Source organism: Cuculus canorus, chromosome 11, assembly GCF_017976375.1.
Source record: "Cuculus canorus isolate bCucCan1 chromosome 11, bCucCan1.pri, whole genome shotgun sequence".
NCBI classification, from domain to species: domain Eukaryota; kingdom Metazoa; phylum Chordata; class Aves; order Cuculiformes; family Cuculidae; genus Cuculus; species Cuculus canorus.
In genome coordinates, this window is record NC_071411.1 from 21367356 (window position 1) to 21395217 (window position 27862).

The 27862-nt window shown below is 47.9% G+C and overlaps 1 protein-coding gene across 1 annotated transcript in view; it reads left to right on the forward strand.

Moving 5' to 3' along the window:
• Positions 1 to 18749: 18749 nt before the first annotated feature.
• The window catches only part of FBLN2 (fibulin 2), a 121316-nt gene continuing 112203 nt past the window's right edge, over positions 18750 to 27862 (forward strand). Inside the window, exon 1 of the mRNA XM_054076736.1 lies at positions 18750 to 18977. The gene's annotated coding sequence lies outside the window, so the exon portion shown is untranslated. The remainder of the gene's footprint in view (positions 18978 to 27862) is intronic.

Consider the following 27862-nt stretch of genomic DNA (forward strand, 5'->3'; position numbering starts at 1 on the left):
TCCCTGGAGGTGTTCAAGGCCAGGTTGGATGGGCCTTGGGCAGCCTGAGCCAGTGGGAGGTGTCCCTGCCCATGGCAAGGGGTGGAACTGGATGGGCTTTAAGGTCCCTTCCAACCCAAACTACTCTATGATTCTATGAGTTTCTCGGGCAACAAGGAAATGGCTGCACTGCTTTCCATGCTCACTGAAGACAAACCACGTATATAACAGATGACTAAAAAGAAACAAATGTTTTGAATTCATAAATACCAATGAAAAGAAACTAATTACATAAAATAAAAAGGCAAATGAGCATGAAATGAAGAAAAGAGAAATTTACATTTTGTATCAGAAACTTATTCATAGACTGACATATCTGGCAGTGACTAAAACTGATCGGAAGTCATCACTGTCCCTGCTGGGAAGGCTGTGGGCTCTGAAGTCTGGTTTAGAGCAACTGGCAGATATTTTTTATATTTCTGCATTGGCAGAAAAATAGCAGAGAGGCCCAAAGTATTGACTTTTGAAAACTGGGAAGGACGGTCTGTGTCCCAGGACTGACCTCCCATAGAAACAGGCCATGAAGATGGCTGGAGCAACATCTGAGGACAAGCTGAGACAGCTGGTCTTGTCCAGCCTGGAGAAGAGAAGGCTCCAAAGAGACCTTAGAGCAGCTTCCAGTACTGAAAGGGACTCCAGGAAAGTTGGGGAGGGGCTCTTGATCAGGGAGTGCAGGGTTAGGATGAGGGGGAAGGGCTTTGAGCTGCAAGAGGGGAGATTGAGATGAAATCTTAGGAAGAAATGTTCTGCTGTGATGGTGAGGAGGCCCTGGCCCAGGTTGCCCAGAGCAGTGGTGGCTGCCCCATCCCTGGAGGTGTTCAAGGCCAGGTTGGATGGGTCTTGGAGCCCCTGATCCAGTGGGAGGTGTCCCTGCCCATGGCAGGGGGTGGAACTGGATGGGCATAGAGGTGCCTTCCAACCCAAATCATCCTATGATCCTATCCTATCCTATGAAAAATAGTCCCTGTATTTCTCAGTTGTTGGTTTCCTCTCCATCCTGTCCTGTCTGGTGAAAATCAGGGCTCAGCAGCAATGGGTGTTTGAAGCTGGTGATGCAGGAGGCTGCAGCAGCCTCAGGTCAGGAGACGTCCATGACTGGAGAGTCCTAGATGCAAGCGTGGCTGCCTCAACCCAGCTTCCAAAATCCTGTCTGCTCAGTGACAGCTGTGTTGTCATCGCAGAAACAGGCTGCTCCTGCTGTAAGTGAGAGATGGGTTAGTTTGATTGCTTTTCCTCACCTTGTCTGGTTACAACTGGGCTTCATCTCTCTCTTTGAGGCACGGTGTTGGTTTTGATGGACTGCTAAGCATTGTTTAAACAGTATCTTTTAGAAATATTGTTACCTCAGGTTTCAAGTAGATGATGCCTTGGATTAGTTGTTATTGCGCTAACATATGATAGCTAGGCTGGGAATTTGGAAGAGAAATTAGGAATATACTGTCAGCCCCATTGTAGTGTTGGAGTAAATGGGCTCTTAGTAATTTTTTCAAAGTGAATAAAAGTGGGAGGAAAACTGACTTGCCTGGAGGAATAGCTGGCAATTAATGAAAATGGCTTTGCTCTTTGTAGACTTTACAGATGTAAGGATGGGACAAACATTTTTTTGGTCCTGATTCAGCAGGTTCAGGAGGGTCACACAATTCACAGCACAAAGCATTGGCCTGACCTGCAGAGAGCGATCCACTGGAGAGTCACGGAGCTGCAGGAAAGCCTTTGATCTCTGCGTGCGCCCGCCGGTTGGCCACTGCTGTGTCAGAAATGCCTCTGTTGTTAGCAGGGAATGGGAATGTGATAAAGAAGAATTTCAGAGAGTGATGGATACAAAGTCTCAGCTTCCTCCTGCCTCCAAAATCCCAAACCAGCTGTATGGTAAGACTTTTTCTGTAGTCACCTCCTTCCCCCAGACATTGTACTTCTCCATATACCACATGCAAAAAAATAAGCAAAACCAAGCCCAAAGACCCTCTGTCAAGTTGTATTAAATCTTTTGCAGCCACAAACTATTTCCTCTATCTGCAGGAACTGAACGTGGAGACACTTGTGATTCATACAGCTGTGATGACCCGATGGTTGGACTCAATGATCCAAGAAGTCTTTTCCAACCTGGTGACTGTATGATTCTATGATTCCATGATCATAGAATCACCAGGTTGGAAAGGACCTCTTGGATCATTAAGTCCAACCATTCCTATAATGATGCCATAGGTTACTTCAGCAGTGACAGTGGTGGTCATGTTCTCCCAGTATAGCTCAGGATGGAGGCCAGCTTGCAAGGATGGCCACCATAAAATTAACCTGCAACAAGAAGAATATGGGAAGGTGAGTGTGTCCAGGATTTGGAGGGAGATGGGGCCAAATGCCCAGTGGGCCCAATGCACATTTTAAAAGTGCTTGTTCTGATGAGTCAGTGAAGTGGAATTGCTCTAAGGAGCGAGGAAAGGTAGGTGCAAAATGAAGCCCGAGAGGCTGCAAGTCTAATGAATTCCCATTATCTCACACAGGGCTGGAGCTTGAGTGCAAGGAAAGATCAAAGAGCCCAACTCTCTGCTCTGGGTGCCTGCAAACAGCTGCCAGGGCACTGAGCTGGTATGGGTAACCTTCTTTTGTACTTCTGTCGACAATAAGGTAAAGGGCACAAGGAGGAGGAGAGGGATTGTTTGGAGGAAATGAGAACCTGAATTCTCCTGGGGGGCTGGAAGGAGTCCCAGAGCAGTACTTCTCAGCTGAGTATAGAAATGTCGGGGTAAGGAACACAGCCAGTGTTACAGAGCTGGGATGAGATTGCAGGAGGCAGTTCTGGGAAAGCGATTATTGGACCGACTGCCACTGACTTGTTCTTTGCCTTACAAACAAATCTCCTCTCTGGTTTGCTCCAAGCAGCAGCCTGATTGCTGAGGGCTTGCAGAGAGCTGGAAATGAGAGCTAGACCTGAGAGGCCTGGACTTAATAAAAGCTTTGTGTATTCTGGTCAAATGCAACTGTTAACAAACACTTTATGTAGTGGAATAAAAAATGCCTATTATTATTATTAATATTTAGTTGTTAATCTGTTTGCTAAACTGCCTTCAACTCTAAACTGGCATTGACTCCTGTGACTGATTAGACCAAAGGATAGATGAGAAGGCCTTTACTGCCTCTTGGGAAAACCCACTGGTATTTACAGTAATACAGAAAATATTCTTACAGCCGTGTGGGTGAGAGGAGGATTGTGCGGTTGAACCTCGCTCCTGGGAGTAGGTGCACAGCCTGGCTGGAGCAGGAGGGTCTCTGCACAGACACCAGGAACAGATGGGGAGGGCTGCGTGTGCTTAGGTGCCCCGGTAAAATCACACATTCATGGAATGGTTTGGATTGGAAGGGACCATGGACGTCATCCTGTCCAACCCATTGCCATGGGCAAGGGCAACTTCCACTGGGTCAGGGGCTCCAAGCCCCATCCAACCTGGCCTGGAACATCTCCAGAGATGGGGCAGCCACCACTGCTCTGGGCAACCTGGGCAGGAAAGTATTTCTTCCTAAAAATAATGCACCTCTGGCTACTAATTATTTATGTACGTAGAGAGCGGTTCTGCAGCATGATCAGTCAGCTGTGGCCCAGGTGGCCAAGGCAGCTGATGGCATCTTGACCTGTATCAGACACAGCATGGCCAGCAGGACCAGAGAATGGATTGTGCCCCTGCACTCAGCACTGGTAAGGCCACACCTCCAATCCTGGGTTCAGTTTTGGGCCCCTCACTACAAGAAGGACATTGAGGGGCTGGAGCGTGTCCAGAGAAGGGGACAGAGCTGGGGAAGGGTCTGGAGAACAAAGGTTATGAGAGGTGGCTGAGGAGCCTGGAGCTGTTTAGCCTGGAGAGAAGGAGGAAGAGGGGAGACCTTATCACTGTCTACAACTGCCTGAAAGGAGGTTGTGGCAAGGTGTATGTTGGTCTCTTCTCCCACGTGCCAGGCGATAGGATGAGCGGAATTGCCCTCTGGGGGCACCAGGGCAGGTTCAGATCGATTATCAGGAAAAATTCCTTCACTGAAAGGGTTCTCAGGCACGGGCAGAGACGGCCCAGGGAGGTGGTGGAGTCCCCATCCCTGAAAGGGTTTAGAAGATGGCTAGATGAAATGCTCAGGAATCTGGTTTAGTAGTGGACAGGTACAGTTGGACTCGATGATCTTAAAGGTCTTTTCCAACCAAGTGATTCTATGATCATCCATGTTTCCATGCTGCTTCACAAGCCTCCCAAGAGTTGCTCCTCAACTCCAAATGAAAAGTGAAAATGTGTGTATATATGTGATATAACAAATACTGCATCCCATCTTGCCTGTGCAAAGGGCTCTGGGCTGTCAAGCTGACCAGCACAGACTGTTCTTTTTTTGGCTAACAGCAGCATTAACTCTGAAGGGAAAAAACCCAACATTTTTGAAATCCAATTGCAAGCTTCCACCGTGCTGAAATCTCTGTCCATTGCACAACAGCACGGCCAACTGCTCTGGGATAGGGATGGAGCAATTCTTTGTTCAGCTCTCCAGGAGCAGAATAAACCACGCGCATTTTTCACACTGCATAAGGATTTATGGGAAATGTTGATATGGTTGTGTCTGTCCATCAAGGTTACAACAGCCTCTTCAGCACTTTTTTTGGTAACCCTCTTTAAAATACAGCTGTTTACTGACTTATCATCTTTGTCTTACAAGAGGTAATTTTGTTTTGCACTTCGGGGATCTGTTCAAGTAATTTCATCTCCTTGTTAATGGATATAATGAGGTGTGATTTTTGTACGTATTTGTTCCAACCACAGCTACCAGCCTGTCCCTCTTTGGACAGGAGCAAAGTCAGCAACTGATACATTGATTTTGCAGCCCAGAAGGCCAAATGTATCCTGAGCTGCATCCAAAGCAGCGTGGCCAGCAGGGAGGGAAGGGATTCTGCCCCTCTGTTCCTCTCTTGTGAGACCTCATCTGGAGGATTGTGTCCAGTTTTGGAATCCTCAACATAAGAAGGAGATGGAGCTGTTGGAAGGGGTCCAGAGGAGGGCTACAAAAGTGATCAGAGGACTGGAGCACCTCCCATATGAGAACAGGCTGAGAGAGTTGGGCCTGGAGAAGGGTCTGAAGAGATCTTATAGCGACCTTCCAGTACCTGAAGGGGCTACAAGAAAGCTGGGGAGGGGCTGTTCATAAAGGCTTATGGTGATAGGATGAGGGGCAATGGGGATAAACTGGAGAGGGGCAGGTTTAGAGTAGACCTAATGAGGAATTTCTTCACAATGGGAGTGGTGAGGGACTGGAACCCAGGGAAGCTGTGGCTGCTCCATCCCTGGAGGTGTTCAAGCACAGGTTGGGTGGGCCTTGGGCAGCCTGAGCCAGTGGGGCCTGTCCCTGCCTGTCACAGGGGATTTGGAACTGGATGATCTTTAAGGTCCCTTCCAATCCAAACTATTCTATGATTTGATGATTTAACATTTGTATGGGTTTTATAGTAATTCTCTGTCCATACTGGGTCCAGAAAACTGACTGTACTTTCCTGTATACCTTGAATTGCACTAAAAAAACCCCCTCTTTCCTCTGGCCATTAAATCCAGCTGGCAAAACAATGTTCCTACTGCAACCAGGACTGCCAAGCAAAATATTTGCCTATTTACTGCTCTGACAGCCTGTCAGTTGGACCAGGAGATGTGGCAGCAGAGCCATAGCATTTACCTTTGTGAAACAGAAGGGGTTTGAAAGAGGATTTTCTCTATTAAATGCCTTGCAATCAGGTGGAGGCAGATGGGAGGGTCAAGAAGAGAGGGCTGAGGCTCTGGGTGGTAACGAGGAGGGCAATGAGGCTGGTGAAGGGTCTGGAGAAAACAAACCTATGACGAGCAGCTGAGGGACCTGGGACTGTTTAGTCAGGAGGAGAGGAGGCTGAGGGGAGACGTCATCACTCTCTGCAGCTCCTGGAAAGGAGGTTGGAGCAAAGTGGGTGTTGGTTTCTTCTCCAAAATAACAAATAATGAGATTTGAGAGAAAGTGACCTCAAGTTGCAGCAGGACAGGTTCAGATTGGATATTAGAAAAAATGTCTTTACTTAAAGACTGGTGAAGCCCTGGCAGAGGCTGCCCAGGGCAGTGGTGGAGTGTCCATCCCTGGAGGGATTAAAAAAGTGTGTAGTCATGGCAATTTGGGACATGGCACGGTGGGGTTGGGCTGGTGGTTGGACTGGATGAGCTTAGAGGTCTTTTCCAACCTTAACAATTCAATGATTCTACAAATGGCCAAGCAACTTCATTATGGGCACTTGGGTAGAAATAGAGAAAGCAACAAAATAAAAATATTCCGATCAGCCAGTGACAGATAAAATCCTTGGGGGAGGGGGTGTGTGTGGGGGTGTGTGTGTAACTGGAAAATGAGATTGGGACCAAAGCAGGGAAATGAGAGAACTGAGTGAAACCTCTGGTTTTACTCTATTACAGGTTTTGTCCTTTCTCTTATCAGTTTAAATAACTGTGGAGAGTCTGTGCTGAAACCTAACAGTCACCCAAATTTTCACTAGAAATAGTTTTTGGTTTTCAATCATAGAATCACAGAATGGTTTGAGTTGGAAGGGACCTCAAAGCCCATCCAGTTCTAACCCCCTGCCGTGGGCAGGGACACCTCCTATGGGATTAGGGGGCTCCAAGCCCCATCCAACCTGGCCTTGAACACCTCCAGGGATGGGGCAGCCACCACTGCTCTGGGCAACCTGGGCCAGGGCCTCACCAGCCACACAGGAAAAGGTTTCTTCCCAAAATCTCATCTCAATCTCCCCTCTTTCAGCTCAAAACCGTTCCTCCTCATCCTGTCCCTGCACTCCCTGATCCAGAGCCCCTCCCCAGCTTTCCTGGAGCCCCTTTCAGCACTGGAAGCTGTTCTAAGGTCTCCCCACAGCCTTCTCTTCTCCAGGCTGAACAACTCCAACTCTCTCAGCCTGTCCTTGTAACGGAGGTGCTCCAGCCCTCGGATGATCTCCGTGGCCTCCTCTGGACCTGCTCCCACAACTCCATGTCCTTCCTGTGCTGAGGACTCCAGAACTGGATGCAGGGCTGCAGGTGAGGTCTCACCAGAGAAAAGTTTTTTTCATGTGTTTTTTTTTTCCTGAAAAAAACCCACAACTGTATTAAAAATATTTAAGACGATTTAAAGCGCTGCCTGGTTTTTGAAGGGACCATCTCACGTAGTGCTAGTTTCTCTGCCCCTGCAGTGCCCTCTCCTCCCTCCCAACCACTGAGCATAAAGAGCTTCAAGAAACAGAGCACTGCATGGTTTTCATTAGGCAGAAGGGTTAAGCCAGCTTTTTTTCTACAGATCTTTATTGCTAGGGTATGACAAGGAAGGAATCCAGCTTGCCTTTCAGATCCCAGATTTGGTTTTGTAGTCTTAGCCATGAACTAAAATGAAAAAAAAAAAAAAAGGAAAATTCACCCCATGAGCTGTGCATTCATTCTCATTTCCCATGGATTTCCAGATCATTGTGAAACCCCACCCCGTCAGCCTCCCCATGTCAAAGTGTGGAATGGAATTGCACTAGAAAAAAATGGTCAAAGCGTTGGTGGATGCCCTATCCCTGGAAACATTCGAGGTCACTAACATTCGAGGTCACTAACAGGAGTCTGAAGCCGTCCAAAGAGCAGCACCAGGGGCCCTGGCAGTGAAGTGCATACAACCAATCCTGCGAAACGCTGGGCTCCACAACCCCATCTCTGTGTCTGCCACTGCCAGATTTGCCACGAGGGGCAATGTGCCTGATGGGGCAGTTCTCAGTATTGCATGAAAATCTTCATAGGAAATTGATAATACTTTGGAAAAACGCCCAAATCTATTGATGAGAAGCTTGACATGAGCCGGCAACAGCACTCGCAGCCCAGAAGGCCAACCATGTCCTGGGTGGCATCCAAAGCAGTGTGGCCTGCAGGGTGAGGAAAGAGATTCTGCCACTTTATTCCAATCTTGCGAGACCTCATGTGGAATACTGTGTCCAGTTCTGGAATCCTCTACGTAAGAAGGAGATGGAGCTGTTGGAACAGGTCCAGAGGAGGCTACAAGGATGATCAGAGGGCTGGAGCACCTCCCATCCAAGGACAGGCTGAGAGAGTTGGGGTTATTCAGCCTGGAGAAGAGAAGGCTCCGAGGAGACCTTATAGTGACCTGAGGGGGCTACAGGAAAGCTGGAGAGGGTCTATTCATTATGGCTTGTGGTGACAGGACAAGGGGGAACAGGTACAAGCTGGAGAGAGGCAGGTTTAGACTGGACATTAGGAAGAATTTCTTCACCATGAGAGTGGTGAAACAGTGGAAGAGGTTGCCCAGGGAAGTTGTGGCTGTTCCATCCCTGGAGGTGTTCAAGGCCAATTTGGATGGGCCTTGGGCAGCCTGATCCAGTGGGAGGTGTCCCTGCCCATGGCAGGAGAGTTGGAACTAGATGATCCTTAAGGTCCCTTCCAACCCAAACTATTCTGTGATTCTATGATTCTATGATTCATGCCTTTGAAAATGTGCAGAGACGTTCATATGAGCACTGCTAAAGTCCTCACCACAGAATCATAAAACCACGGAATGGTTTGGGTTGAAGGGACCTCAAAGCCAGTTCCAACCCCTGCCATGGGCAGGGACACCTCCCACTGGATCAGGTTGCTCCAAGCCCCATCCAATGTGGCCTTGAACACCTCCAGGGATGGGGCAGCCACAGCTTCTCTGGCCAACCTGGGCCAGGGCTGCACCACACTCACAGCAGAACATTTCTTCCCAAGATCTCATCTCCATCTCCCCTCTTTCAGCTGAAAATCCAGCAACTGTCGATAATGATTGTAAAGACAAAGAAATGCAGCTCAACTGGAAAGTGTTCCATTGTGGACCATCGGTGTGGTAATGCGTGCTAAGTAATAGTTCTTTTTTCTGGTTACTTCAACAGTGCAATCGTTTCAGGCTTAAGGTCACGTTGCCATTCTTGTGGTCTTAGCGAAGCTGCATATAATGTAACACAACTACATTAAGGTCTTGGTGAGAGGTGCTGCACAGCTGACGAACACCATCCAGTGAGGCAGACTAAAGAATGTTATCCTCAAAAAAATCGACTAGCAGAAGCAAGACAAGACATGCAATTCATTAAGTAACCACACATGATCTTCTGAGTTCCAAAAAGCCTTCAACTCCAAAAAACGGCAATTAGGAGGAGGCTTTTAGTGAAAAGAAATCCTGTGGTTTAACAATGTAGAGGAAAACAGGGCTGGAGCTCCTTGGGCAGTGCAGGAAGAGCTGTGCTGCATGGTCAGCTGGTGCCTGTGGTCACTGCTGCAGACACGGCATGAATGTGCCTGTGTGCAGCTTTCTGTCTGAAGGCAGTGGAAAGGCTCTTTGTCAGTTCTAAATTGTTGCAAATAACTTTTTCAAGTGAGTTGCAGAAGCCACACAGCCTCCAGCAAGTGGGAGCGCGTGTTGCAGATGCCAGTTCACGATCCCCTCCCCTTTGCCTTCAGTCAGCCTGGCAAGACTGGATTGGCCTCGGCTGCTTTGCCTTCTAAACCCACAATCCCTGCTTTCTCACATGGTGCCTAGTCTCTTCCAATGTTCTGTGGGTAGCTGGTGAAATTAGGTGTTTGGAAAAACTTGATAATATGAAAGTATACTAGAACATTTCTTGGATCAGCCTACTGCATTACTCATGCATCATTAATTCTTGAAATATTAAGGGAACATTTCTTAATATTGGGCTGTATTCCGTGAAAGAGATACAAATCAGCTTGTTTAGCTTAAACTAAGGTGCAAAAGGCACCATTGGCTGAGCAGCCCCCTGTGCAAGGGTAGGTAGGAAATCAAAGTGGTTTGGTGTAGAAAAGATATGTTTGGCTTAGACTGAGAACTCTGGAATTTCTGTGATGCACAGTGGTGTCTACATGTTTTATTAGCCCAGCACTGCAATATCTCATTGTCAATGCTCATATTGCTTAACCCTGTGTGGGGTTTTCTATTATCACAGCAGACCAATTCAATGCTCAGTTCAGCATTCCTTCTTAACCAAAACCACTACTACTCAAGCCTGAGTTTGAAGAGAATGCTGCCTTAGTACTAGTGGTATTGGGGCTGCAGCTGCATTTGTTAGCTCTGCCTTTTAGGTTTTGCCATTCCAGCGAGATTCTCCTCTCTTCCAGGCTTAGAGCTTCTCTGGCGTTTTAACTGCATTCATTGCTGCTGTGCCAGAAGTACAAAAAGAATTTCAAGTGGGCCTCGTTTCCCCCTTCTCTGTGTTGGTACATAATGATGTTACCTAGTGTTTTATTGCTTGCATCCCAGCTCCCTTGAAACTGCTGGTCGTGCATAATGCTTCGGAACTGGAAAAAGTTTGGAGCGTCTCAGCAACCAACTACTTTATTAAGTTATTTTTCTGGATGGAGGATGCTATCCCCTGCATTTTAAGGTCGTCTATTAAGATGGAGCGTGGAATTGGTAGATTGCAGAAGAATGGACCCCAGGCAGTAGGTGGTCCAAGCTGAGCATGGGTTCCCACCTCCTCACACATGCAGTAGCGGAGGTGGCACCTAATGCCCAACAGTTCCATCAGCTGACACTTTTCATTCAGTCTGAGCTGGTGGGATTAGCTGACCAGAAGCTGCTTCTGCCTTTTTATCACCTTCCAAACCCTCCACCCTGTTGCTCCTGACCTCTTAACCTCCATTGCGTGTGGGTGACCTGGCTGTCAGAGTGACTTTTTCAGACAAGCTGCCGCACTGCAGCTGGCTCATCCTTCAGGGTATCTACATATGCACAATGTGATAGTTCATGGCTTTCTCCATTAATGGACCCTTACATGGTTTAGAGGTAGACACCTTTTAAATTACAGCCCAGGATAGACATTGAAGGCTACAAAAATGGCAAAAGTCATGTATCCAATTAAGGGAAACTGGATAAGCAGGAGTAAAGCAATGCCCAGGTTGCCAGAAGCTGCCTGTCTCTCCTCTAGACCTACGCAAAGAGTCAAGCACTTCTGTTTTTGGGATCCACTTAGGATGTAAGCATTGATTTATGCAAACCCAAACGTCTCTGTGTAGAAATGCTCTGAATTCTGCGTTGTCTTCTTGAGCCCAATAGGCTTTGGTGTCTGAGCACCCTCCCAGTTTCCCTGGGACCGTTGAGCAGGGCTCAGGCACAAGCTCCTGCTAATGCTACTCCCTGAGCTTGGATGGGGTCTCTGGTTTGGAAGATGCAGACGCAGGAGAGAGAAAGGAGTAGAACAAGGTGGATAAGCCATGTAATCCTTGGTCCCCCAGGACATTCCTTCTGCAGCAAAGTGAATTTTGCTGTAAAAAAATTATCAGCTCCACTTGCTCTTGCATACAGAAGACTTTATTGTGGACAGTGCTTTATTTTATTCTTCTCTTTTTCCTACTTTAGTGGAATTATTTTAGATATTCCTGCTGGCTATATGCAGATGTTTGAAAGGAAACAATATATCTGCTTTTGGAAACTGATGGTTCTTTGTTATGGAACTGATTTCTTGAAACAAAAATGATTTTCTATTTAAACTTTCTCACATGTTATTTCTCTTTCTAGATTATGTAAAGTAGCTCTTTCCAGAAATGATACTCTTGTTGATAATGGAAAAGGTAGACTTTAAATAAGAAGATATTTTTGGCAGGCTACAAGATGGAATTTGATAAGGTGAGTTCTGGGGAATTGCTCTTCTGGGAAGCACAATCATAGAATGGTTTGGGTTGGAAGGGACCTCAAAGCCCATACAGTTCCATCCACCTACCATGGGCAGGGACACCTCCCACTGGATCAGGGGCTCCAAGACCCATCCAACCTGGCCTTGAACCCCTCCAGGGATGGGGCAGCCACAGCTTCCCTGGGCAACCTGGGCCAGGGCCTCCCCACCCTCACAGCAAAACCTTTCTTCCTAAGATCTCATCTCAATCTCCCCTTTCTCAGCTGAAAACCATTCCCTCTCATCCTATCCCTGCAGTCCTACCCCTTCCCCAGCTTTCCTGGAGCCCCTTTCAGCACTGGAAGCTGCTGTAAGGTCTCCCTGGAGCCTTCTCTTCTCCAGGCTGCACAACCCCATCTCTCTCAGCCTGTCCTCGTATGGGAGGTGCACAAATTTGACAGTCCCTCCTGTGCAGGTGCAAACCTGCAGGAGTCTGGGTGCCCACTGCAACAGGACTTGGATCCAAGGAATTAACTGAGGAGAAAGGCAGGACTACAGCTCTTGGCCACTTGAGGAAGAGAGGAACACCTCCCACCAGCCCATGAGCCTGTACCACAGGGGAGAGTTTCAGAGTGGGCTCAGCCTTATAGTCCCTATAGGGGACTGTGGGGAAAGGCTGGAGATGCTTGCAGGCACCTCTGCACCAGGGCCTCTGGGGCAAGGGAGAAGAGTCATTGCCTTGAGGAAAAAACTGTTGGAAAGAGCCTTGGGACACTCAGGAGGGGCAGGGGAGTGGTGCAGGTTTAGTTTTTCGTTTCTGACTGTGTTGGCAGGGCCATCTGGAGCTCATCCAGTCCAACCCCCTCTGCTAAAGCAGAGTGACCTCCTGCATAGAAGGAGCTGCATAGAAGCTCATCCAGGTGAGTTTGGACCTCTCCAGAGAAGGAGACTCCACACCTCCCTGGGCAGCCTGCTCCAAGGCTCCATCACTCACACAAAAAGCATTTTTCCTCATGTTCAGGTGGAATTTCCTGTGCTCCAGTCTGAGCCCATTGCCCCTTGTCCTGTTGCTGAGTGCCACTGAACAGAGTCGGCCCCGTCCTCCTGACGCTGCCTGTTAGATATTGGTCAGCATTGATGAGGTTCCCTCTCAGTATAAACTGGAGAGGGGCAGATTTATACTGGACATTAGGAAGAATCTCTTCACCATGAGAGTGGGGAGACACGGGAACAAGTTGCCCAGGGAAGTTGTGGCTGCCCCATCCCTGGAGGTGTTCAAGGCCAGGTTGGATGGGCCTTGGGCAGCCTGAGCCAGTGGGAGGTGTCCCTGCCCATGGCAGGGGGTGGAACTGGATGATCTGTAAGGTCCCATCCAACCCTAACTATTCTATGATTCTATGATTCTCTTGGCTGAACAGACACAGATCTCAGCCTTATCTCCTAAGAGAGATGCTCCAGGCCCCTCATCATCTCTGTGGCCTCCTCTGGACACTCTCCAGTGGTTCCTTTTCTTTCTGGAGCTGAGGAGCCCAGAACCGGACACAGGGCTCCAGATGGGTCCTCCCTAGGGCAGAGCAGAGAGGGAGGAGAACCTCCCTCTCCCTGCTGGCCACACTCTTCTCCATGCACCTGAAGACACCCTTGGACTTCTTGGCCATGAGGGCACATTGTTGGCTTATGGTTAACTTGTCTACTAGGACTCTCAGGTCCTCTGCAGAGCTGCTTTCCAGCTGTTCGAACTCTAAACTTTATTGATGCAGGACTCTGCACTTGCCATTGTTGAACTTCATGAAGTTCTTCTCCACCCAGTCCCAGTCTAGCTGAACAGCAGCACAGCCTTCCAGTGTATCCACCACTCCTCCCAGTTTTGTGTCATCAGCAAACCTGCTGACAGTGCACTCTGTCTCCTCATCCAGGCCACTGACTTTAATCAGCAATAAATTAAATTAATGTTCCCAGAGAATGCAATGTTAATCGCTTCTGTAACAAATGGGAAGTGCTGGCCCCTAGAAGTAGGAAACTATAGTGTAGTTTAAGTGTTATCTACATAAAGCAGCACAAAACAAGACAGTTGGAAACCATTGCTATAAGTAGGAAACTTCATATTTGTTTGAGAGTAGCTGCAGCTCCTTGTGGTTTTGGATGAAACCAACCCACCAGCCTGGACCCACCAACCTGCACCTGCCATCCTGGGCATCTCTGACTCGCCTTTAGTCATACTGCTGTTGAATTTCACCCTGAGGTGATGCATGCGAGGTGTGATGAATCCCTTACTGATCTTACAAGGGAGCTGTGATGTTTAATCAGTGCTTCGAAACAGCTCCGAGATCCTCCAGAGGCAGAGAAAGTCGTGTTTCCATCCCTGCACCCAGGCACTGCCTCACATTTAGAAGTTTTCCAGGAGAACCTTCACAGCCTCTGCATGCGGTTCAAGAGGGTGAAATGCAATCTTGCTCTTCCTCAAGAAATGATGTTTTTTTTAATGAGACATAGCTGTGCTCGAAGCACTTTGCGCAAAGGGTATGTGGGTTTGAGGAGTGGGAGAGAGCGGTGAATAGATCTGAGTTCTTCAGCAATTACCAAAAGTCTGCTTGAGATGTAAATTCATGCTTAGCCCTTAGTACTGAGATGTTTAAAACGTGTGGAGGCCTGAGCTGATATTGTCTTCTTTATTTTACGTAGATTTTTATCTTCAAATAAGAAACCGATGCTTTGGCTTATGCAAAGCACTGCTGAAGAGGGAGAGAAAATGTCTTTTATCTCCCACGTTGCTGTTTCATGGCATCAACCATCAACGCAGCATTTAATAAAAAGCGTCTTGCTATTATAACAGTTTAAAGTTTGTTTTCCAAACAAATCTGTTGTTTGCCCACAGTGATGTAAATTTGCAGGTCTCCTTTAGGCTTCACAGATGACGAGAGAAGAAGATTTTTAAAATCTCCCCAAAGGAGAGATTTAATTGTAAAACAAAGCACTAAGTATGACATTTATCTGAGATAGTAAAGGCTACGGTAATTAAAAATGACTAAAACATATGGTGCACCTCGGGAGGGTGGTTAATATGATCTCCCAAACCGAACTTTTTTGGTTTCTGAGAAGAAAGAGGAAAATATACTGCTGAATTATGAAACGAGCCTTTACTTCACTGCTGATGAATCGGGACTGGCACTCCCATATTAATGCCGTTAATCTGGAGGAGAATGATTTCCTTTCGTCTGCTAAATGAGATATGAGCTACAGCGGTGCCCTATTAATGCAGTTACAATACGATATGAGAGAAGGAAATTGTCATTAGTGGCCTGCAATAGCCTGGCAGCTGACGCCAGCGGGTAAGAGTGCCACACTTCAGCTGGAGGAGATGCCAGGTTTTGTTTCAGTGATGTTTTAGCTGTGACATGGACCACGAGAAAACCTCTTCCAGCAGGCTCTTTGACAGGCTGGAGATGTTGCAATACAGTCAAATCCCAGAACAGCAGACCTGGAGATGAAAACAAAACAAACCCCACAACAACAATAAATTTGTGTAATCAGATAATACATTGAAGCTGAAAGCCCAGTCCCAAGCTGATGCTAACTAGCACAGCTTTACTACATCTACACTCACTTTCTCCGTTCTGGGCTCAGTTCTCGTTATTTTAAAGCTCTACCTTCCCACTTCAAGGTGCAGAGAGAAAGACTACAAGCTTTAAGTTACCAGTCTGAAGATGCGTTTCATAACAATCTGTGCTTGGTTAAAGCCCGTAAGTGTCTTTTCCAAACATTTACATCTTTTGCTGCTGTGTATCAGTTGGGTACATGCAGCTTGGACTGGTAATGTGTCCATTTCTGACGGTAGGTTGGTACCTCCTGGCTATTTGAGCCTTCCAACTGAGAGGGTGTTAGGAATTAAACTAAATGTAATGAATATTCATAGAATCATAGAATCACCAGGTTGGAAAAGATCTCTTGGATCATCAAGTCCAACCATTCCTGTCTGCCACTAAACTATCTCCCTGAGCACCTCATTGACCCGTCTTTTAAATACCTCCAGGGATGGTGACTCCACCACCTCCCTGGGCAGCCTCTGCTAGTGCCTGATGACCCTTTCTGTGAAAACTTTCTTCCTGATGTCCAATCTAAACTTCTGGCGCAGCTTGAGGCCATTCCCCCTTGTCCTATCATAACCTGTCACTTCGGATAAGAGGCCAGAGCCCACCTCTCTACAACCTTCTTTCAGGTAGTTGTAGACAGCAATAAGGTCTCCCCTCAGCCTCCTCTTCTCCAGGCTAAACAACCCCAGGTCCCTCAGCTGCTCCTCATAACACTTGTTCTCCAGCCCCATCACCAGCTTTGTTGTTCTCTGGACACACTTTTTTGTTTACAGAAAGATAGTCCAAAGGAAGCAGCAGCCTCCATAGGCACTGAATGCCCCCAGCTTAACACAGGTATTATATGGACTAGTCACTTTCCTGGATGACACTGGGGTGGCACAGATGCCTCCCTGGAGTCCAGGGCAACCTCAGTGTGGAGACAGGACAGTTCCATAGGTCTGATGGCCATCTCTGGCTTTTGTTTCAGCTCCGTGACAATTCTCCTAATCTCCTGGGTGAGCACAATGGGAGCATATCAACTTGAACAACTCATCTGGAGGATTGTGTCCAGTTCTGGAATCCTCAACATAAGAAGGAGATGGAGCTGTTGGAGTGGGTCCAGAGGAGGCTACAAGAATGATCAGAGGGCTGGAGCACCTCCCATCCGAGGACAGGCTGAGAGAGTTGGGGGTGTTCAGCCTGGAGAAGAGAAGACTCCAAGGAGACCTTGTAGCGACCTTCCAGTACCTGAAGGGGCTACAAGAAAGCTGGGGAGGCACTATTCGTAAAGACTTGTGGTGATAGGACAAGGGGGAACAGGTACAAGCTAGAGAGGGGCAGTTTTAAACTGGACATTAGGAAGAATTTCTTCACCACGAGAGTGATGAGGCCCTGGCCCAGGTTGCCTGGGGAGGTTGTGGCTGCCCCATCCCTGGAGGTGTTCAAGGCCAGGTTGGATGGGCCTTGGGCAGCCTGAGCCAGTGGGAGGTGTCCCTGCCCAGGGCAGGGGGGTTGGACCTAGATGATCTTTAAGGTCCCTTCCAACCCAAACAATTCTGTAATTCTATGGTTCTATGTTTCACCTTTTTTCTTCCCTGAAAGACAAGAGATATAGGCATATGAAAACATTAAATGACTAAGGCAGCTCCTGGGACACAAAGAAAACTGTATACTTAGAGATGCTCAACAGCCCCTGAGCCCCTCGGAGAGAAGGTGGGAAAGGAAGGAGTGGTGCTTGGAAAAGCTGCTGAGAAAATCAAAGTAGCTGTCCTTGCTAAGGTAATACTACAACAGCTATTTAACACTCCAAGCTGAGCTCACACGTCTGGGAAATACGTGGGTGATTTACCACTTACCAGGTGTTAGCGTTGCATGGAGCCTAGCAGTTCCTAACCGCAGCCCTGCTAGGTGTTTGCAAAAACACTCGGAGCACTTCTCATTTTTCACTCTAATCCCACTGATAAAAATAACAAAACAGCTCTGATCTCCCTTGCAAAATGTTTACGTTGCTGCTCCCATTGCTATTTGTATTTCTCTTTTCACCGTTCTCCCACTCCGGGTGACGACTGACTGTTGCAGGATCGCCGGCTCCCTTCCAGCAGCAATCCTGCCCACTGTCCCTCGCAGCTGCTTGATGCCTGCCTGCGGTCGCTGTCATGCCTCGCCTTTTCTGTTCTTCATAGCGAGTCCCTGCGGTGGGGACACCTTGAAAGCGTTAACTCCCACCTGACATGCCAGAGATGAGAAAATTGATGAAAAATATAGCAATTGAATTTCCTAGCTTATTGAGCCTTCCCCCCACCCTTCAAATTTCACACAGAACTCTCTCACTTTATCTTTCGGTTGTGCCATCAATGCTGACAAGTTTTAAATGGGAAGCAGGTTGTAGTGATGGAGGGCTTGGTTCAATGCTTTCAGAACCCCATGGGGCTTTCTAGCAGGGGCACTGGAGCAACCAACAGCTTGTCCTCGTATCCCTACGAGGGTGGGGAGGCCCTGGCCCAGGCTGCCCAGAGCAGTGGTGGCTGCCCCATCCCTGGAGGGGTTTAAGGACAAGTTGGATAGAACTTTGAGCCTCTGATCCAGTGGGAGATCACAGAATCACAGAATCACAAGATGTCCCTGCCCGTGGCTTGGACTGGATGGGCTTTGAGGTGCCTTCCAACCCAAACCATTCCATGATTCTATGGCTGACAGCAGCCTGGTCGGTCCCTGTCTGGCCACAGGCAGCAGCAGGATGGGACCCAGCACGGACAGACCTCCTTCTGCAAGGTCTCACCTGCCTGCTGTGTGCTTGGGGCCTTTGACAGCTGGGCAGAGGCACGTCACCTCCTCCCAATGCCTGGCTTAGGGAAAAGTTGCATCCTTATGCTTTGGTGGCACAAATTTGCACAGGCTCCAGGTGTGGACTCCAGATTTCTGCTGTAACTATTTCACAAAAGCCTGGAGGTGAGCAGGTAACATGGGTGAGCGGAGCCTTTCTGGTGAGCAGCTACCCCAGTGCTTTGGCAATCCCAGTTTACAGATCCCATCTTAAAACAAAAAACCCACAGCCTTCCCTCTGTGGCCCCTTTTCCCTGCAAAGGTTCACCATAGCTCACACCTGAGACCACTGGAGTGGGATCTGGGGGCAGCTGGGGATCTGCCCATCACTGCCTGAGAACTTCTTCAGAGTGAAGCTTCCCCAGAAACTGTAACGTGTTGGAAAAATAGACCAGGCTGCTGCAGGTCAGACCCTCACTCTACAGGGTTTCCCCCCCCCCGCCCCGGTATTTATTTTTTCTTTCTGACGGTTACAAAACTAACAGACCACTTTTTTTTTTTTCCATTCTCTTCAGCCTCGTTAAGGAGAAACGGGGATATAGGGATATCCCTAAACAGTTTACATCTGTGTTCTTGAAGAAAACACCCAGCCGGATTTCAGGAGAGAAACTGGAGACAGCTGTGAAAGGGGCGTTGCTGCTCTCTGTTTACAGGGTCATCTATTCCCTTCAGTAGTAACAGGAGAACCACATCCAAAGCAATCATGAGTTGGCCTTTGAGTGAGAACTAACCAAGGCCACATCGTATTGCAGCCTTGTTACTTTCCTACACAGCAGCATCCATAAATTCAGCAAGGAAGTATGTGCTCTATGTGAATGCCTATTGCGTGGATCCAGCTCTAAAGCTGCAGTGGAAAAAAAGAAAAGGAATCATCTCTGTTGGATTTTCCAGAGCAGGTAACGTTTGCATTACTTTTTAGCTTTGAACTGAGATGATTTTGTGTGAACTAGTTATATTTGTGCAGGATGACATCTCCAAATAGTCCCTGTGGGGCTCGTGAGATGGTTTTACTAAGAACTTGGCTGGCTCTGTGTCTGTGCTGCCCAACAACAGGGATGTTTTGCCTCGTTAGATGATAACTTTCATATGTTGTTAGAAATCCATCATGGTAGAAGTCAGTACTAACCGTCTCACATGGCCTTCAGCTTTCCAAGGTTTAAATTATCAGGCTGATTCAAGTCTTTATTAGCTCCACACCTTATTCAGTTTGGGAAAACCTCTAATATGAGAGCTTGTTCCTGGCTGGAGGAGAGAGATGGTCTGCCAGCGCTCGGTGACAGTCCTCTCTTCCCCCACAGCAGTCAAAAGACATTTTTACTTGTTTCTTTGGATCATTTGCATTTTAAAACAAGCAAGGAAATCAGTGATGACAACTGCATGCTAAATAACAGCAGGTTAGTTTCTAACCCAACTGGTTTATTTTAACATAAAGCTTGTTTTCTGTGGATAAAAGTACTGAAAGCCTGAGGCTGATGCTTTCGTAAGAGAATAGCTTTGGGGGGAAAAAGTGGAATATGAGTTTTCTGATGATAGCTACTGCCTGGTGGGATTATGATGGATTTAGTAATAAAACCAGCACCCTCTGTTATATCTGTCCCCATGTTGGTGTGTTTTTGGAGGGCTGCGTGGCGCAGCTCTGGTGGATGGATCCACACCCAGGCTAAGGCAGCTTCTCGGGCACTTTAATCTTAATGGCTTGTGGCAGCTACTGAAAGGTATTACAGCAAGGAATTGCCTGCCCTGGTCCTTTGAAATAGTGGTTTATTTGTGTGGTAGGTATTTATTGTGAATGCAGGATGTGACTGGGGCTCAGACCTGATATTCTTGGCCCCAACGCAAATGCTTTTATTTGAGCCATCCACCGGAGGAAAAACAATGACCTGTGTCAAGTAATTATAAGGGTTTATGCACTTTGCCAAAGGGGACTGTACTGTTTCTCCCAAATGCACAGGTAATTGCTAGTGACCTGCCCTCATGTGCAGGGGGTCTCTGCCTTGTCCAGCTGAGCCAGGAGACTCTTGTCAGCAGTGATGGTCTCTGCCGTAGCTTCACATGTCACCGTGGCCAGGGTTACATCATGTTCCTCACAAAAATTCAGGTGCTGGTTAGAACAGACTCCTGTGTCAGAGGTGAGGGCTGAGTGTCTGGAGCAAATGACAAAGCAACAGCCTCGGTGAACAAGGTGACATAAAGTGCTGCTGGGATTTGAGGTGCTGCTGGAGTGTGGAGAGCTGTGGAAGGCCTAAACTGTGTTTCCTTCTGCATTTGTGAGCCCTGGAGATGAGACAGAAGTGGTCTTAGTTCTGATTCTGCTTAACTTTGAAGGGCTGTGTCTTTCTGGTAGTCTGGGCAATGGGCAGTGGCAGTGGGCGACTCCAGGCAGCAAAGCAGAAAGCTGGGACATGGAACTTCCCATGCAGTAAAATGCAGAAATATCAGATGGAAATAATACTTCATTCAGGGTTGAAAACACAATCTTCTCACTTTGAGTTGGTAATGGAGTGTGCTATGGGGACGGTGAGCTCAGGACTGGGGAGCCTGACCTAGTGGGAAGTGTCCCTGCCCATTGCAGGGGGGTAGGAACTGGATGGTCTTTAAGGTCCCTTCCAACCCGAACTATTCTATGATTCTATGATTGGAATTTAGATGGGAATATTCAGGCGTGGAATGAAAGCTGTACAGAATTATAGTTTGGAAAGAGAAGGAGGGGATTGTGCGTAGGCATGTGAAAAAAGCACACAGAGAACTAATGTTGTGGACGTGGGATTGAACCCTAGGTTTTACAAGAGCAGAAATATGAAAGCGCAAGAACTGCGTACTGGGCTGTCTGTGCTGTGGTGAACACACAAACACTGTTTAGTGGAGATCTATGGTGTGGGCACGACGAGCAGGGGTGAAGATACTGACTCCAGGAGCAGCAGCTCCTTTTGATAGCTACGAGGTCCCCATCTCCTGCTGCAGTATGTGGTTGTCTTGGAAGCAAACAGAAGAAATATAGTTTTAAGGTGGCTGTACAAATATGAACCATCATGCTGCTATGAGTAGAAATATTTGTGTAATGGGAAAAGCTACTGGCAGCAGAAGATGAACAAGGTAAAATTCAGCAATTGGGGGGTATGTAAATTAAATATCTCAGTGAAGGAATGACAGAAGTCACCATTTACTTCAGGTTAAAAGCCTAGCAAGTCCTTGCTTGCACTGAAAGGGCAAGTGATTAAAAAAATATCCCATAGAAACTTAAGGGAGAGCTTAAATTTCTCACTGCTGCCCTGCCTGGGGCTGGGTGCATGCCCCTGCCGCCTCTCCAATTTCATCCCTTCTCCTACCCTGGCTGGGAGCTGCTGCTCAGGGCACAGAGCTGTGGCAGTCCTGCTCTCTTGAGAGCACTCTGCATCCCTGCCCTGTGCTTGAATCGGAACTGGACCTGGAGAAGAACAGTCCGACATTACCAAACCGGTCCTTTGCTGCCTTGTTTCCTTTACTGTGAGTTCCTCAGCTGGTTTTACTGCTTCCTGTAGGAACATCCTTTAGGAGATGCCCTAATCCTTAATTCCTCCTTTGTTTGTTTGATTGTTCTGTGACCAGCGTGGGACAAAGTTGTAAGAGGACTCCAGGTTTTGTTGCTCTTGTAAAGAGCCACTCCAGTTTTCAATGTAGGGTGAGCACAGCTTTGGAGGGTGTCCCAGCCCTGCTCATGGTCCAGTTGCCAGACTTCTTAGAATGGTTTGGGTTGGAAGGAGTATTAAAGCCCATCCAGTTCTGCCTTCCTGTCATAGGTAGGGACGCCTCCCATTGGATCAGGGTACTCAAAGCCTCATCCAGCCTGGCCTTGAAGACCTCCACTTCCCCTTGCTTACTTTCTTCTAGAAACCTGTAGCTATCCCAGCTTTCACACTGGCTGCTCTTCTACATCCTACCAGCTGCTACATCCAGCAAGGCTGAGTGCAGAGATCTGTCAGCTCTGCACCCACAGAGAACCCTGCTGACGCTAGCAGAGCCACGTGTGGGTGCAAAAACCCACATAAAAAGAGCCCACACAGAAAGAGCCCATGGGCTCTGGGTGCTAGTTGGCAACCTTCAGTAGTTGTAATGCTGTGCTAAAATGACATCTCAATACTGTTATCCCTTCTAAATTAAGAGCATGTTTCAGAATCATAATGTGAAGCATTACTCAGAGGGCAACTTCACATGATGCAGCATGTTGGTGGTCATTGTTATCTTGGGTATTTGTTTTGTTTACGACTTGCATGCGATTTGCTGCAGCTAATCTAAGGTGGCTTGAACAGTCTGCATTAGTCAGCTCTTCCAATGAGAAGAGCTAAAGCTTCATCTGTTACTTTGAAAACTGTCAAGGTCAATGCTGAACCCTTTCAAAAAAGAAAACAATAAAACATTGTTTCAATTGCATCCTCAGATTCCTTCCTCTCAAAGCATTCAGGTACAGGAGATCCTGTGAGAAGATCTGGGGTGGCCAGGAAGAAGTGGGAGATGCCAACAGGATTGACTGTGATAAAATGCAACTCTGCCTGCTCGCTGCACGTTCGTGTGGGATTTGAGCTACTACTGCATAATCAGAAACCAGTCCAAAGTGAAGTGCATCTGATGTGCTTGGTTGGGGTTTGACTTTGTGTGACAAAAATGAAGGTACTGAGCCCTAGAAAAGGGAACATTGTACATGTTTCTATGGCTGTGCAGTAAGGAAAGAGTTCACCTTGGCACAGGATTTGTCTCGGTAGCATTTGCAGTCCAAAAGCTCGTCCATGAGCTGGCATTGCTGGCTTCAGAGTACTGATTTCTGAGAGCCATGCCTTCCCATGCCAACTTAGTGATGGTGAAAAAGTTGGAGGACAAGGAACAATTTCAAGCCAGGCTCCAAGATGAAGATCATTTTCCTGCCATTCGCCTTGAAGAACCCTTCGATCTTAGATTTGGGTACATTTCTCAGGCACTTGCAGTAAAATGTCAGAATCTGAAAGAATACCTTCTCACCTGCTGCTTGATGTACTCTTGGTTTGTCAGGACTCTCAATGAAGAGCACATCACGGTTGGGCACGCTTGTTCCTTGCTCGAAGAATTATGCTTTACTCTGTTTCATGTGTCTGACTTAATCCCCTCCAAGGGCACCGAAAGGGTAGAACAGAGTACTGAACTGGACCCAATACCTGCAGAAAAAATAGCTTATGAAAAGACAGGGCAGTGCTGTTTTCCCTCCTAAACTGTCCAAGTTAGGTAATTCTCACACTGCATTTACCCAGCGCTGCAGGAACCTTCTCTTGTAAGCTATTTCTTTTTCTTGCTGCTGTTAAGCATTCAACCATGCAGGTCACGGCAAATCCTTACGAGCCCTGGTGATCAGAAATCTCCAGAACAATATGAGCTTTCCTCCACTGGGTTCAGAGTAAGCGCACATTATAACTGATTGGTTTGGATGCGGGTAGTCTATAAATTGTCCACTTTTTCTCTGGTTTGAAATGTGTTTGGGTATTGACTCTGGTGTTTCAAAGCAGCAGCAGCTGCTAAAAGCTTTTCCTATGTGAGCTGTGTATTTATTTCTCAACTGCAATGAAAGGCACGCTGGTGAATGACCTGACTTTGGCCAAGCTGGAGTTGCTTTCTGTTGCTTTGTGACATCTCCCCATAGTCTGTGCTTGAAAGAGAACATGTCAGGAAATATTTCAGTCTGAATCTGCCCGCACTTGACAACTGCTCTGCTCTGTGGTTATTCAACCAAAGCAGCACTGCTTTAAACTGGGAATGCTATAGTCGTGTGGAAGAGAGGACCATGGAAGAGATGTGGCAAATGAGTTCCTATAATTTACAGGGGCAAAAGGGGTAGAGGACACTGGTGGTGTGGTTCCCGCTGGTCTGCAGTTGGGGAATTGCTGCTTAGGAAATACAGAAGAACTTTTCTAGTGTTAGCTCTGGAGTTCTGAAATGTCATGTTTTTCTCTCCTTTGGTTTGGTTCCTCTTCGCTTTTATATGGGAAAGCTCCGGTAGTTTCTATGTGGGTAAAATTCTCTAGGATTGACTACACCATATCCAGAGTGTTCTTGATGCATCTAGGTTTCCTGCCTATCTCTTGGGAGCAGGAAGGTCCACCTCCCTCTCCTTCGATGCAGAGCTGTTTCCAGAGTGTTGGAAATGTGAAAAATGTTTGAAAGAAAGACCTGAAGAACACTTTTTCTCCTTAATTCAGTCTTCCAAAGAGTTCATTTTGCTTTCCAAAGCCAGTCCCTGAGAGAGCATGTGCTAATTCCACCAATGGTGATGGCTGCAATGTATCTTGTGTGGATTCACATGACCTGCCTTACCCTTTCCATCATCAAACAGACGTTTTTGTCAATTTTGTTTCATTGAGAAATGATGGATGTTTCCATTTAGGCTCACTTTATGAAATCCTGGATGTATTGGTTCTTCAGTGTCACTGGAAGTCAAAAGCAAAATATTTTAAGTGATTTTATGATGTTAAAGAAATTACTGTGTTCCTGAGCCATGATTTTACCCCAGCAAATCAAGCGAAAACACTGCCTGAGGACAGGCCACCAGTGCAGGTCTCCAACTTTGTATTTAGGTTTAGAACTTCCTGAGTTTATCTGAATGTTGGGCTGAGGTGCAGCACAGCTGAACTGGAAGGTTTTTAACAGCTGTTGTGCCCTGCTGTGTCAAGGAGTTTCTGTCCTCTGCAGTAAGGGTCTTTAGGACTTTGTTACTGCTGTTTTACACTGGTATGTGAGGGGATTAATTGATTTATCCTATGGTACGTGAGGAAATCATTGGCAGAGCAGGTTAGAGCCTGCTCCCTGCGTCAGTTCTCCATGCCATTGCTCCCCTTCGGTGCTGGACACCAGGCTGAGACCCCACTCCTGTCCCCTGCAAGCAGCGCACCAGCAAACACCGAGTCTGTGGGTACACTTCCTCCTGAAGCCCCCTCATTGCTGCGCACTCGGCTCTGGGCATCGTAAGGGCGTTGGGAAAGCTACTGTACAATGGATGAGAAGGATTTTTAACTCCTATCTTTAATGGGGCTGGTTGGCACTGTTGCTTGTGTTGCTTGTGGAATGGTGATAACAGTCCATGGGTGTTTCATGAAGAGGAATCCTCATGCTGAAGATCTAACAGAGGCAGGGGTGCAGCTTGCATCTCCCTCTTAGGTCTGAGGAAGGATTTGTGTGCTTGAAAGCTTCTTAAGTATTTTCCATGTGCATCAGTTGGTCTAATGAGGGATTTTACCCCTACCTACAGATTTTTCGTTGCTGAGTCCATTATGGCTTTAACAGCAAAAACTGCTGGAGTGACTTTGGGAGTCTCCTGTAATTCCTGCTTTAGATTTATCACTGTCCCGGAGTTGACTCCAGTGTTTTCTCCTGGTCATCTTAAACACATGTGATTCGGACTCTGGAGCGTGGAGCTGGCAGACAGGGGCTCACTCCTGGCTCAGTCACAAACCTGATGTGCAAAGCCTGGATGAAGCTTTACCACAGACTTTGTTCCTTCCCATCTCATGGCGCAGCTAGGTGACAGCAAGTGGCACTCATGGGCCATCACCCATGACTGAAGGAGACTAAATGCCATCTTCAGTGCAGCAGTGCTCACACTGCATCTTCACAGGAATAGAGAGAAATCGGAGTCCTCCACTCTTTCCATGCTTTCTTTTTTCCTTCAGATGAAAGTCAAGACTGGGTAGGGTCATTAGTGGAGGATTGATTGTATTCTTACAAAGTAAATGGTGTTTTTCTCTCTGACTCACGCTATGCAATAATTCTGTATAGTTGCTCCAGCCCTTAGCTTGTCTGGCAGTGATTAGCAGAAACCCCCTCTGCGCACAGAGTGCAGCATCGCGCAGTGAGACAGTCCCCTTCCCCACGCTCTGGCAGGGTCAGAGACAGGGTACCATGTACTTCAGAAATGGAAATTCTTACACTCCTGCTTTTCCCTGTCTGCACACACATTTTGTCTGTGCGGATTTCAGACTTGCCTGCAAATGGGAGCTGCTGAGAGCCACGGGTAGCCCAAAAGTTTCTTTGGTAATACTGTGTTTTTACTGTCACAGACTGGGCTGAGCTGTGCTTACAAGGCAGAGAGGAGAGCGCAGGAGGTGGAGGGTATAGTGACGAAACTCTACCCCAGGGAGGTGGTGATAGGACAAGGTGGTCAAGCCACCACCTCTGACCACAGCTGCTCCATGCCTTGATCACTGAGAAGGGGAAAGCCAGCACCCAGCCCATGGATGTTCTGCTACATCGATCAGCTGTGTGCTTGGTCAGCCCCTTCCTCCCATAACTAAATGCAGGAGGAAATGGAAGACCTCTGCAGTGCTAGAAGAGCCCAGCTGGGTCTCTTTGTGCTGTCTGCCCCAGGGGCTTGTTGCAGAGGTGCGGGGCTGGCCCTACAGCCAGGCTGAGAGCAGGTAATCCGTTGTGCTGAAGGGGCAGAAACACAGGGGGCAGCTGAGCCTGGTGCACTGAAGCAGATCTCTCTGTCCTGGGCACGACAGGATCCCTCCAGCTGAGCCAGGGTGCTGGAGAGAGTCCCCTGCGCTTGCAAGTTCATCCCTGCTGCCTGGCACGGAAAAGGCACTTGAGGTTATTCTTGAGCCCTTCTGAGGGATGTTTGCTGGGTGACAGTGCTGCAGTGACTTTGTTCATCCCGAGGACTTGTCTCTAATTGATACCAGCATGAGTGTCTATAAGCAGTCTCCATTGCCACATTTATTTGACAACTGGACCCTCTGGACTTAAAGACGGGGATCAGAATCGCCAGATGCTTCTGTGGCAGGTGACAGTGAGGTAGGTGTGGGGCCACTTGGCTCTTGGTAAGCAGCAGTGGGATGAAAACAGAATTAAAACCACTTCTCAGGACTCAATGATTGACTCTGTTCACAAAAGTTTGTAGTGATAGGATGAGGGGCAATGGATATAAACTGGAGAGGGGCAGATTTAGTCTTGACATAAGGAAGAATTTCTTCACAATGAGGGTGGTGAGGCCCTGGCCCAGGTTGCCCAGGGAAGCTGTGGCTGCCCCATCCCTGGAGGTGTTCAAGGCCAGGTTGGATGGGCCTTGGGCAGCCTGATCCAGTGGGAGGTGTCCCTGCCCATGGCAGGGGGTTGGAACTGGATGGGCTTTGAAGTTCCTTCCAACCCAAACTATTCTACGATGATCTTGGAGATCTTTTCCAACCTGGTGATTCTATGATTATCATGACCATGAAAGCCACCTTTTTTTTGCCTAAGTGGGCTGAACGTGGTGAACCCAGGAGGTGAGGCTGTGCTGCCCCATGCTTGGCTTTCAGCCCTCAACTTGGCTGCCATTGGCCTGGACAGGTGCACCCTCTGCTGGGTAAAAAACTGGCTGGATGGTCAGGCCCAAAGTGTGGTGGTAAATGGAGTTAAATCCACTTGGAGGCTCATCTAGAAAGCTGCCTGGCAGAGAAGGACCTGGGGGCGCTGGTCGACAGAAGCTGAACGTGAGCCAGCAGTGGCCCAGGTGGGCAAGAGGGCCAGTGGCATCCTGGCTTGGATCAGCCATGGTGTGGCCAGCAGGAGCAGGGAAGGGATTGTGCCCCTGGAGTCAGCGCTGGTGACGCTGCACCTTGAACCCTGGGTACAGTTTTGGGCCCCTCAGTATGAGAAGGACATTGAGGGAGCTGAGAGAGCTGGGGTTGTTTAGCCTGGAGGAGGCTGAGGGGAGACCTCATTGCTCTCTGCAACTGCCTGAAAGGAGGTTGTGGAGAGGAGGGAGCTGGGCTCTTCTCCCAAGTGACAGGGGACAGGACAAGGGGGA